Source organism: Geospiza fortis, unplaced genomic scaffold, assembly GCF_000277835.1.
Source record: "Geospiza fortis unplaced genomic scaffold, GeoFor_1.0 scaffold145, whole genome shotgun sequence".
Lineage (NCBI taxonomy): Eukaryota > Metazoa > Chordata > Aves > Passeriformes > Thraupidae > Geospiza > Geospiza fortis.
Window position 1 is genome coordinate 2,334,975 of NW_005054362.1, and position 9,692 is coordinate 2,344,666.

Consider the following 9,692-nt stretch of genomic DNA (forward strand, 5'->3'; position numbering starts at 1 on the left):
CTTGCAGCTAAAGGTATTGATATTTTTTCCAAACATGTCAGTTTCTGTAGGGAAGGAAACAGAGTGTATTGATGTTTTATTTATTTTTTGTGTAACACATTGGTAGCAGGTGCTAGTGTTGAGGCTTGGATCCGAGTCCCAGTCAAGGAGATGTGCTTTTATTTGTGTGGTTGTGGACCCAGATTTTGCATGTTCTGGTGCAAAACACAGCCCCTGCTGCTAGGAGGGAGCACAGGGGAGGACAACTGTGCCCTTTGTGACCTGAAGGGGAAAGGGATAATGGGGAGTACAGTGAGATAGAGGCAGTTTTAATGTGAGCATGTGGGAGCGACAACATTCTCTGCTCCATCACCCTGTTAGACAGTGCTGGGAGAGCCCTGGCTCTGCTCTGGCTGCTGCTTGGAGGACAGAGAAACAAAACATTAAAGAAGACCTAAAGGATCCTGGATAAACCTGGGGAGATCATCAGTAGAGAGGAGAGTGCAGAGCACATGTGTGTGCTCCAAAGTGCAACCCAGCTGCTTTAAAAGCAGCATTAAAACCATATTAAAAAAAACCCCAGCATTAAAACCAGTTTGCAGTGGTTGGAGGTGAAGATGAGACTGCCCAAAGGAATCTTTTAGAAAGGCAATGGGGCTGCTTGGAACAGGCAAAGCAGTGACTTGCAGGTTCCTTGTGCCCTCAGCCCTCCTGACAAAAGTCAGCCTTGGGGGGAGCAGGTGGCTGGAACAGGAGTGTAAATGGCGTGCCTGGGCTTTCCCCACCTGGGTTTGCCCTCCTGGGTGCTGCTGCTTCACCAGCCCTGCCTTTGTGCCCTGTGGGAGCTGCTGGCTCCTTGCTCCTCCAGTTGTGGAAGGATTTGTGGGATTACAGGGGCAGCTCTGGCTCTGCTTCCACCCTCAGACGTGGGATCCTGCCCAGGCCCTGGGGGCTCCCTGAAGGATCTGTGGTGTGCTGGGTTTGTCTGTGGTGTCTCCTCCTGGGAAGTCACAGAGATCCAAGCTCAGAAGGGAAAAGCTTTGAGGAGAAGCTTTGAGGAGAAGTGCTGTACAGAGGGAGCACGTGAGAGTGGTCAGTGCAACGTGTGTGTTTTTTCTTCTCTCTTTTTTTTTCCTTCTTAATTTCCATGAGTTAGAGATGACGATGACTCATGGTTTGGAACACACTTGAAATCCCTGAGGTGCTCATTGCCGCCTACTATCACGTATTGAATTTCTGACATACCGGAGGGATGTCTGCAGAGAAACTCTGATGTGCAATTATAAAATGTTGTAGCTTTATGTTGTTTGCATAGGAGCCATTAGCATGGTGTAACTGGAAAAATAATGCAGCTTTATTCTTGCTCTTGATTTCCCATGGGCATGGCAGTTCAGCAACTGTGTTCTGTCTTTTTCTAGGATGTTGACACATGTGGACCAACAGTGACATCCTTTTTCAGCAATGCTGTTTTTGCTCCCTCCTGCATTCAGAAGCATCTAGAAAGATTTTTTGCAGAAGGTAGGTTCTGACATTTCAGCTGGATGGCTGTTCTTTTTCTTCTTGGTTAGAAAAAAACATTTAGATGTTACTAGGGAGAATGGTAATTTATCTGAGGGATGCTAACTTGCTGTTGGTGAGAGGAGATTAACCTTAGCTTGGGTTCCACTTGAGTAAGTGCTTGGGGAAAACGTGCTGAAATGGAGGCTGGAGAAGGGCTGCAGGAGCTCTTTGAGAAGGGCTTGGCAGTCACAGGACATGGTTGGCTTAAATTGCATAGATGTGTGCATTGGTAATAAACTTCTTTTGAAAGAAAGCTCACACTCCTTGCCTTTTTCTGTTTAGTCAGCATCCTTTCCTGCTTAAAATATTTCAAATAAATAAATTAAAAGGGAAAATGGCTGCATAGGATGTGCAATTAATATAATTTTTAATTTAAATCTTGGGTGTGTTTTTTTTTTTCTCAAAAAAAAATCTTAACCTTGTTGATTTTATTTGTATTAAAATAAAAAGTAGTACAGCCTCATTTGCTACGATCAAATTGTAGTTTCTACCTTTCTTTGTCCTCTGAACTTTGAATTTGTTTTGGATTGCCAATAGGATTGAGATGCAGAACTTCCCAATAAACAGTGTGGAAGGGGAAGCAGTTACCCATGGTGGCTTTAACAAGGAACAGTGAAGAGATTGTTTTTTATGAATTTGTGTACCTGCTACTCCCTTATGCTGTCACCTTTGCAGTGTTGCTTGGGGGTTCACTGTGTGTGTCCAGCTCCATCCAAACCTCTTGTGTGAATTCTAGAAATATATCTCGCTGTGTGAGCTCTCACCACAAAATTAGTGGCTGGAGTTTTCTGGTAGACAGGGTGTCAGCCTTTAGCCTGACTGCACAGTTCTGCATCATCTTATTTCCCTCCAGTACATTGCTCAGCACTTAAGTGGTTTTTTCCTTTATCAGAAATGGTCTTTTTGACTCCACCAAATGTTTCTTTGGGGTGATAGTAAAACTTAACAATAGTCAGGTTTTGCTTCAAGAGCAATGAATTGCTGGGAAGAAGAGAAGGAATAAATGAGTTTGGATCTGAGACTGTTCACTTACCAGACTGAAATACGTTTTCAGTCTCTCTGGGTTTATACCTCAGGGTCACAGCAGTTACTGAGACTGCAGTGACACCAGCTCTGTATGAACATGCAATACCTTTATCAGAAATTGTGGAAAACCAGGGGTGATTTGAATACCATAATTGTCTCCTGTCAGGAAATTGGCTCCCAATGAATTCATTGCCATTCTCCAGGTTGATTTCCTTCCTCTCTTTGGAATTAGCAGAGCCCAGTGCCAGGCTGGGTAGGGTGCTCCAGTGCTGCCTTGTCCCTCTGTGGAATACCTGATTTCCTCAGGAGAGAGCCCAGCAGCTCCTGCCTGCCCGCTGCAGTTCCAAAGGAGCTGTGGCCAGGTCTCTCTGGGATCAAAAGCTGCCAGCAGCAGCTTGAACAGAGGAGTTTATGCTCAGAGAGGCATTAATTGGCGTGTGAGTTTGTGCTGCTGTGCAGAGGGGGAACATCTGTATCCCAAGAGCTTTGCCTCCTGTTTTAGGTCACACACTCCCCCACAGGCTCTTGCAGAGGGAGCGTTTTTCTCTGAATTAACCATAACAGCAGAGAAGAAATGCAATCCTTGGCAGAGCTTAGAGTTTGCTTTGCCCCAGGGCTGAGGCTCCATTCATTTTGCTTTCCTGGAGGATTTTACAGGGCTGATGAGATGCCCCAAGTGGTCATTAATTCTCTGGGTAGGTGAGGGGAAATTGCCTCCAGAATGGTGTTCACAGGAAAATGAATCCCTGCTCTTGCGTCACCAGAGAGGAGCAACGTCTGTGAGCTGGCAGGTAGAGAATGTAGGGAGAGAAATGGGTTTTAAACCTTGTCAGGGAATGCGGTGCTCATGGAGACAAAAAGCTGAACCACCATGTCCAGGAAAATGCTGTGGGCTCTGGGTAATTTCCCCCTCTGTTCTGCCAGCATCGTTGTGCAGCCCTTTACTTTCTCCAGACCTGAAGGCTTTCAATCCAAACTGCTGGACAGAGTGAAAATTCTGGTAGAATGCTCCTGTGCAAGACATCCTTGGGAGTATTTTGCATAGAACTATTTCAAAATCCAGGGAAGTGTCCTGAATCCCTGCTGTGAGCAGAGCCCGAGGGAGGCATGTGCAGAGTGAGCTGTGTGTGCCAGTGATGCTGGGAGCTGTGGGGCCTGGCTGGCAGCCAGGGGGATGCAGTGTCATGAGGAGATGGAGGGTGCTGATGTAGGATGGGGAGGGACCTGCTGCTCTGTCCCTCAGCATCCTCACTTCCAGCTCTCCTGGGCACTGTGCTGCCTTTTTGTGCTTCCACTGCTCCTGCAGCTGCAGCAGCCTGGATGGGATGGTGTTTTCTATCTGGAAGAAGAGGCAGAGGCTGACATTGGGCAGGAGGATAATAAGAGGGGCAGGTAGATGAGGTTGAATCCAAGGGTGCCTGAGAAGATGTGAGGCAGACTGGGGACAGGGGACTTGTGCCCTGGGGAAGTGATGACCCCTCTGAGCAATTTGTAACAGCACTGAAGGAATGTGTTGTGTCCTGTCAAAAGGAAGCACAGTTCTGGTTTGCAGTTGTCTCCTACTGTCCTTCCAGCACTCCCTGCCTTGCCTGCAGCACCTGTGCCTGTGTCATGCTGGGCTGTGATTTTCCACCCCTGGCTGTGTGATATGACCAGCTTTTCTCCATCCAGAGCCTTATGCCCTTTTATAAGGACACAAATTGGGCCTGAACCTTACCTTTTCTGCACCTTGTACTTACCAGGGGACTTAGTGTGGGACCCATGACAGGAGAATTGAACCCCTTGATAGGGGTGAGTTTGTGGAAACCAACTAAATGCAGGGAAATCTGTCTTCATGTTGGATCCTTCATCAACTGAAATGAAAAACTCACTGTGAAGAGTTAGATCAGGGGGATAACACTCCAGGGAGCTGGGTGATGGCTGCTTTTGTCTGGCAAGGAGAGGAGCCCTGTTTGGCAGCATAATGGAGCAGCACAATTGTGACATTTCCCTGTCTCAGTGTGTAAAGGTTGACTTGTTACTGTGCCAGGCAGGGAAAAGGGAGAGCTGCTGAGAGGTGAGGAAAGGAGAATGGGATCTTGTAAAGGTGGGAGAGTTACAGGTAAACCCATTTAGACCTGCCAGGACACAGATGTTTGGAAAGGTACAGAAGGATCCCTTTTCAAAAAGAAGGGATCTACAGAGTCTCCTGTATAATGTGGCACTATGAAATTTCTCATGGAAATGGATGAGTTTTTCTTTTGGTGGTTTCCCTCCTTTTACAATAGAAACACAAGACACAAGGAACTGTTTGGACATACATCTTTAACTGAGAGGAAAGGGCTGTGATGCTGCTGTGGTGTAACCACAAACTAACTGACAGTTTCCTGCTGCAAGTAACTTTCTATAGATCTAAACCTCCTTCATTTGTGTTTGTTTTTCTGTGCTGTTTAAATATCTGAGGAGAATTCTCTTGCTGCTAGGCTTCTGTTTTTTGACAAAGTCTTTGTTATAATTTTGGAGGATGGTGGCATGAAGAGAGATCATTACAGCACTGATACAAACTCAGATGGAGTCCAGAAAGTTTCTGTGTTTTACAATCTGGTTTAATGTAGAAATGAAGAAGTAACACCATTGAATCAGATTGGTTTTACAGTTACATTTGCATGTACAAAGCTCTGTTTATTTCTGAGGAGAAAAGATGTCATCGTGTGAACCTGCCTGTGTGGCTGAGATGCTTCATGTGATATTTCCATGGCATCATTACTGGCTTCTAATTCTCCTGCCTCCTTCCCACCCTTCTCCCCTGTGATGTGTTAAATATCACAGCTGCAGAAACGAGGGCACGTTTTTTCCCTGCCGTTCTCATTCCAGCTGGAAAACTTGGACAGAACCTTCCCTTGTGGTTTGTGATACTGTAAATAAAGGCTTGGGAGGTCACACGTTTTCCATCTCAAGTTATTTTGATTCCAGAGCTGGAATGGGAGAGGAGGAGGGAGGAGAGGAATAAAAATAAAAACAAAAACAAAACCTCAAACTGTTGTAGCTTATTGTGGGAAAAAGAGCTCATTAATGCAAAGGGGAAGCAATTGGAAAAAAGGCCTTTGCAGAGAGGACTTAGTCTTTGACTGAAGCTGCGACTTGGATAATTAGGGTCAAAGATTTCAAAGGAATCTTCTGTAAAGCTTTGAAATAAAAGTTATCTACAAAGCAGAGGCCCGGAACACCAGCTCCTGTGATCTGGGGCTGTTGCTGGGCAGTTGCTCTCTGCCTTAAAAGGTGCCTCAGCCTGACTCTCTGTAGGCGTGTGGGTGAGTAATTTTACCTGTGTCCCTCTGAATATGGTTACTCATACTCTAAAATGTCAGTGAAGTGGGCTTTGAGTGTGGAGTTGAGAAGTTGTGGTTGTGGGTCTTGCTGGCTGTGGTCGGCTGAGCTGGAGCTGTGTTTGCAGCCCGGGCAGTACCCGTGGACTGGGGCGTGGGGGGTGGGAAACCCGTTTGCACATTTTATCAACATCAGTGGTGCAGTTCAGCCCCCTGAAAACCCCACAGAATCGTGGCTGGTACTGCTGCTGTTCACAGCTGGAGTCCCACATCTGCAGGCTTGGGCTCCTCAGCTGTGTCCCTTCTCATGTTGGCGTTTGAGGCTGTTGGTACTCACAGAGAACACTGTTTAGGCTTAACCTTATCGTGTTTTTCTCTTTTGGTATTTGTGTAATCATGTTTTGGACTGAGTAAGAAATGAGCTCAGGGTAAGGTCCACTGGGCTTTACTACTTGGTGGTGGTATGCTGGGTGTGATGAATGTGGCTTTAGAGAGGAGACACTAACGCTTACTGGCAACTGTGGCGCTCACTTTAGTGGAGTTCTGAAGAGACCTTCTTCTGGTAACGATTTTTCTGTTGGCTTTTTTATCAAAACAGGATACAAAATGTGAATATAATTTGTCACTGTAGAACTCACATTGTACCTTGACACTACAGAAGTATTTCTTTTTCCATAAACTGTTATATTTATAATGTACAGCAGGAACAAAAGAGGAACATTCCACATCTAGATGTTAATCTCTGCACCGGGTAGTCTTTTGATTCAATAACTTTTCTTCCTTGATCTTCTTTCTCCATTTTTTTTTTTTTCTTTAATAGGCACAGGACATATGGACATAAAAAATAATGGCCCAATTTCACCCCTGCTGTAGCTCATTGACGTCATTAAAGCTACAGCAGGGATGACTTGGCCCAGATTCTTTAAAAATAAGACCTGATGAACAACCTCTCCTGGAAAAGCTCTGTGGAGAAGGTTGTCCTGAGCACAGCATAGAGCAGATGTGATGCAGCTCACCCTGACATTGGATACCATTCCCCTTGATGCTGTTCCAATGAGATGCTGGGCCCTTCCTGGAGGGGACAGAAGGCTGCAGATGTGGTCCAGATGTGCTTTTACCATGTCATAATAGTGTGATGGAAAGGGGCAATAAATAAAGTGAGAGAAGGGCACTTAAGCAGAGGCAGGTCTGGGAAACCTCCCTTGCTTGGAAGCTGTCTGTGCATGAGGACTGCGCTTGGCACATGGTGAGGCAGAAGATGGAAATGTAGAGTTATCTGAGAAAAACTGTTGCCCTAAGCAGATTTTTAGGAAGATGATTTAAGTGTGTTTTGCATTTTTGTACTTTTTCCTCACATCGTCTGCAACGTCTGGGTATTGCCACACAAGGATCAGCCATCTGAGTGTGGCAGTTCCTGGCATAAAGGAGCATGCAAGGTTCAGTATCTCAGGGTAGGTCTAAGGTGCAGCTGCTTTTTCAGGGCATATTTCCCTCCTTAGAACTGGGCATAGAAATAGAAATTCTAGGTAATGTAGATCAAAAAAGGCAACATGGATCATGGTGAAAATAATAGATATTAAGTGTGGAGTCTGAATCAAGCAGAAAAACGTGCTTTCAGATCTGAACACACTGGAAACAGGAAGGTGAAAACGTGAAAAGTTCTCAAGAGCTGTTGACTACTTTCTGTTTACTAAAATAGTGGTGGCAGTTCATAGATGGTGACTCTGAAAATCTTCACGCTAACGTACAAAGTGAGTGTTTTACTCCCTGTTACTTATAACTGCAGGGAGAAACACCCTTCAGAGAGCAGTCAGAGCCCCAAAGCTGTATCTGAGGGGGGTGAATGCCTGATTGTACAGCCAGTGTTCATTGCCCAGGTACAGCCAGTGTTCATTGCCCAGGGTATCTTGAATTTAACTGAATCCTTGGTGGTTATAACTGTGCCTGGCCAAGCCAGGTTCTCTTGCAGTGGGTCCAAGAAATCAGATAGTTCCTTTTCTGATGCCAGACTCTTCTGGTCCATTGAGTATAACTGCAAGAACACATAGTTCCCAAGGAGGAAAATGCTTACTGTGTTTTTGGTGACAGCTGAAGCTAACTTGGGGGAGGGCAAGATGGAGCAAATGGCACTTGTCTGCTTATGAGAGCATGTTCATTTTAAGGGAATTTGAGTTGGAAAGTTTTTTGCAGTGAAAAGCCAGAATAGTGTCAAAGTGACATTGACTAGTATAAATAGTGAAGGGAGAATGAAATCTTTAGAATATATTCAGTCCTTTGATTAGTCATCCAAAGCTCTGATGGTAAGACAGTGAAAGAAATCTGGGCTTAACCTGATAAATGTCCTTCTAATGGTGGAACAAGTCAGAAAACCCAAGAATTTAATTCATGATATCCAGAGAGGTCATGAAGCAGCTGGCAGCAGACTGCTGAGGAAGAGTATTAATCCTAGAGGAAACAGGGGGAAAAGGTAACTGAAAACTCTGCAGCCTTAAGGACTTTTGGAAGTAAAAGATATTTGTTGTAATACAGATAAAGGTAATTAGCTTGTTTTATTGCATAGAATACACCCTTGTCTGATTAACTATCTTGCTTTGAAGTTCTCTTTCCTTGTACTGTCTTCATCCATTTCAGTCTCCCCTATGTCATTGTGGGTTGACCAGTTTAGGATCTAACCCTGCTTTTACTGAGGTTAAAAGCAAAATTTGATGGGTGTGAAAAGAACCTGCCCTGGGATTTGAAGTGAACCCCCACCATCTCTCTCTACCCAGACTGATGAGCAGCATGGATTGAATATTTATGCCAGTTCCAATAAAACCTTGATGATTGCAGAGAAGGGTTGAAGAGAGGATTCTACCTGAGTAAAAGAATATATGAAAATTTTAAATTGCATATCTTTGTAACTGACCTATAGCAGTTAATTTTCCAGAACCAAGACTACGTTGTCATCAGTTTTAGCAGAGTAGAGAAATGATTAATTTCTGGGGTATACAGAGATCTTTCTTAATAATCAGAAGCATGTCATCTGGTTGAAAATACAATTTTTCAGGAAGGAGGGGAGCTGTAAATGGGCAGCAGCTCGTTGTTATGGATGCAGTCAGACAGAGCACAGGCATCCCTGTGAACCAAGCCCAGCTCCCTCTCTGTGGCACTCAGGCAGTGCTGGGAAGTGATGAGCTACAGCCAAGTCTGGTTCCTCTGGAGCTCAGCACGTGGATGTCACGCTGCACACACGTCCCCGGGCTGCAGGAGGTTATCAGGGAGATAACCTGGCTGAACCCCAGCCACTTGTGATGGTATCTCAGCTTCACAGCCTCCAGTGGAAACTCCAGGAAATTCCAGTTCCTACTGAGGCAGCCTGTTGTGTTGATCCTGTGCAGGGGCTGTGAGGGAGAGGAGGATTCACCAGCCCATGCACTGACAGACCCATGTACCTGGTTTGATTATGAAGAGTTACAAGTTGAAATCAAGATGCAGATCAGGAGTGCTCTGAGTACCTAGAGAAAATCCTTTGCCTGTGGTTCCTGCATCATCTCAGCAGTTTATTAAAAAAATAGAAAGAAAAAGAGGGGGAGGCAAATACCATCTGTATTTATTCAGATTAAAAAGGAGTGTGGGGATGGAGCTGTAGGGTGAAGGGGAACTGTTCAGTGCTGAAGCAGAACTTTCAATTTATTTGATGGGAAATTTTAATCTATTCTGGATGATTTAGCTGTTAAGCTCTAACTCACTTCAGCTCATCACCTGCTAAGTGCTTTGGTTCCACTGGGTACTCTCAAGTCCTCTAGAGGCCCATGATGTTCAACTCTATTCCTAAGAGCTCAC

The 9,692-nt window shown here is 45.0% G+C and overlaps 1 protein-coding gene across 5 annotated transcripts in view; it reads left to right on the forward strand.

The window, feature by feature from the left end:
- Window positions 1-1,396: 1,396 nt before the first annotated feature.
- PITPNM2 (phosphatidylinositol transfer protein membrane associated 2) overlaps window positions 1,397-9,692 on the forward strand; it is a 110,866-nt gene continuing 102,570 nt past the window's right edge. For all 5 annotated transcript variants that reach the window (XM_031059524.1, XM_031059520.1, XM_031059521.1 and 2 more), the window contains exon 1: window positions 1,397-1,497. The gene's annotated coding sequence lies outside the window, so the exon portion shown is untranslated. The remainder of the gene's footprint in view (window positions 1,498-9,692) is intronic.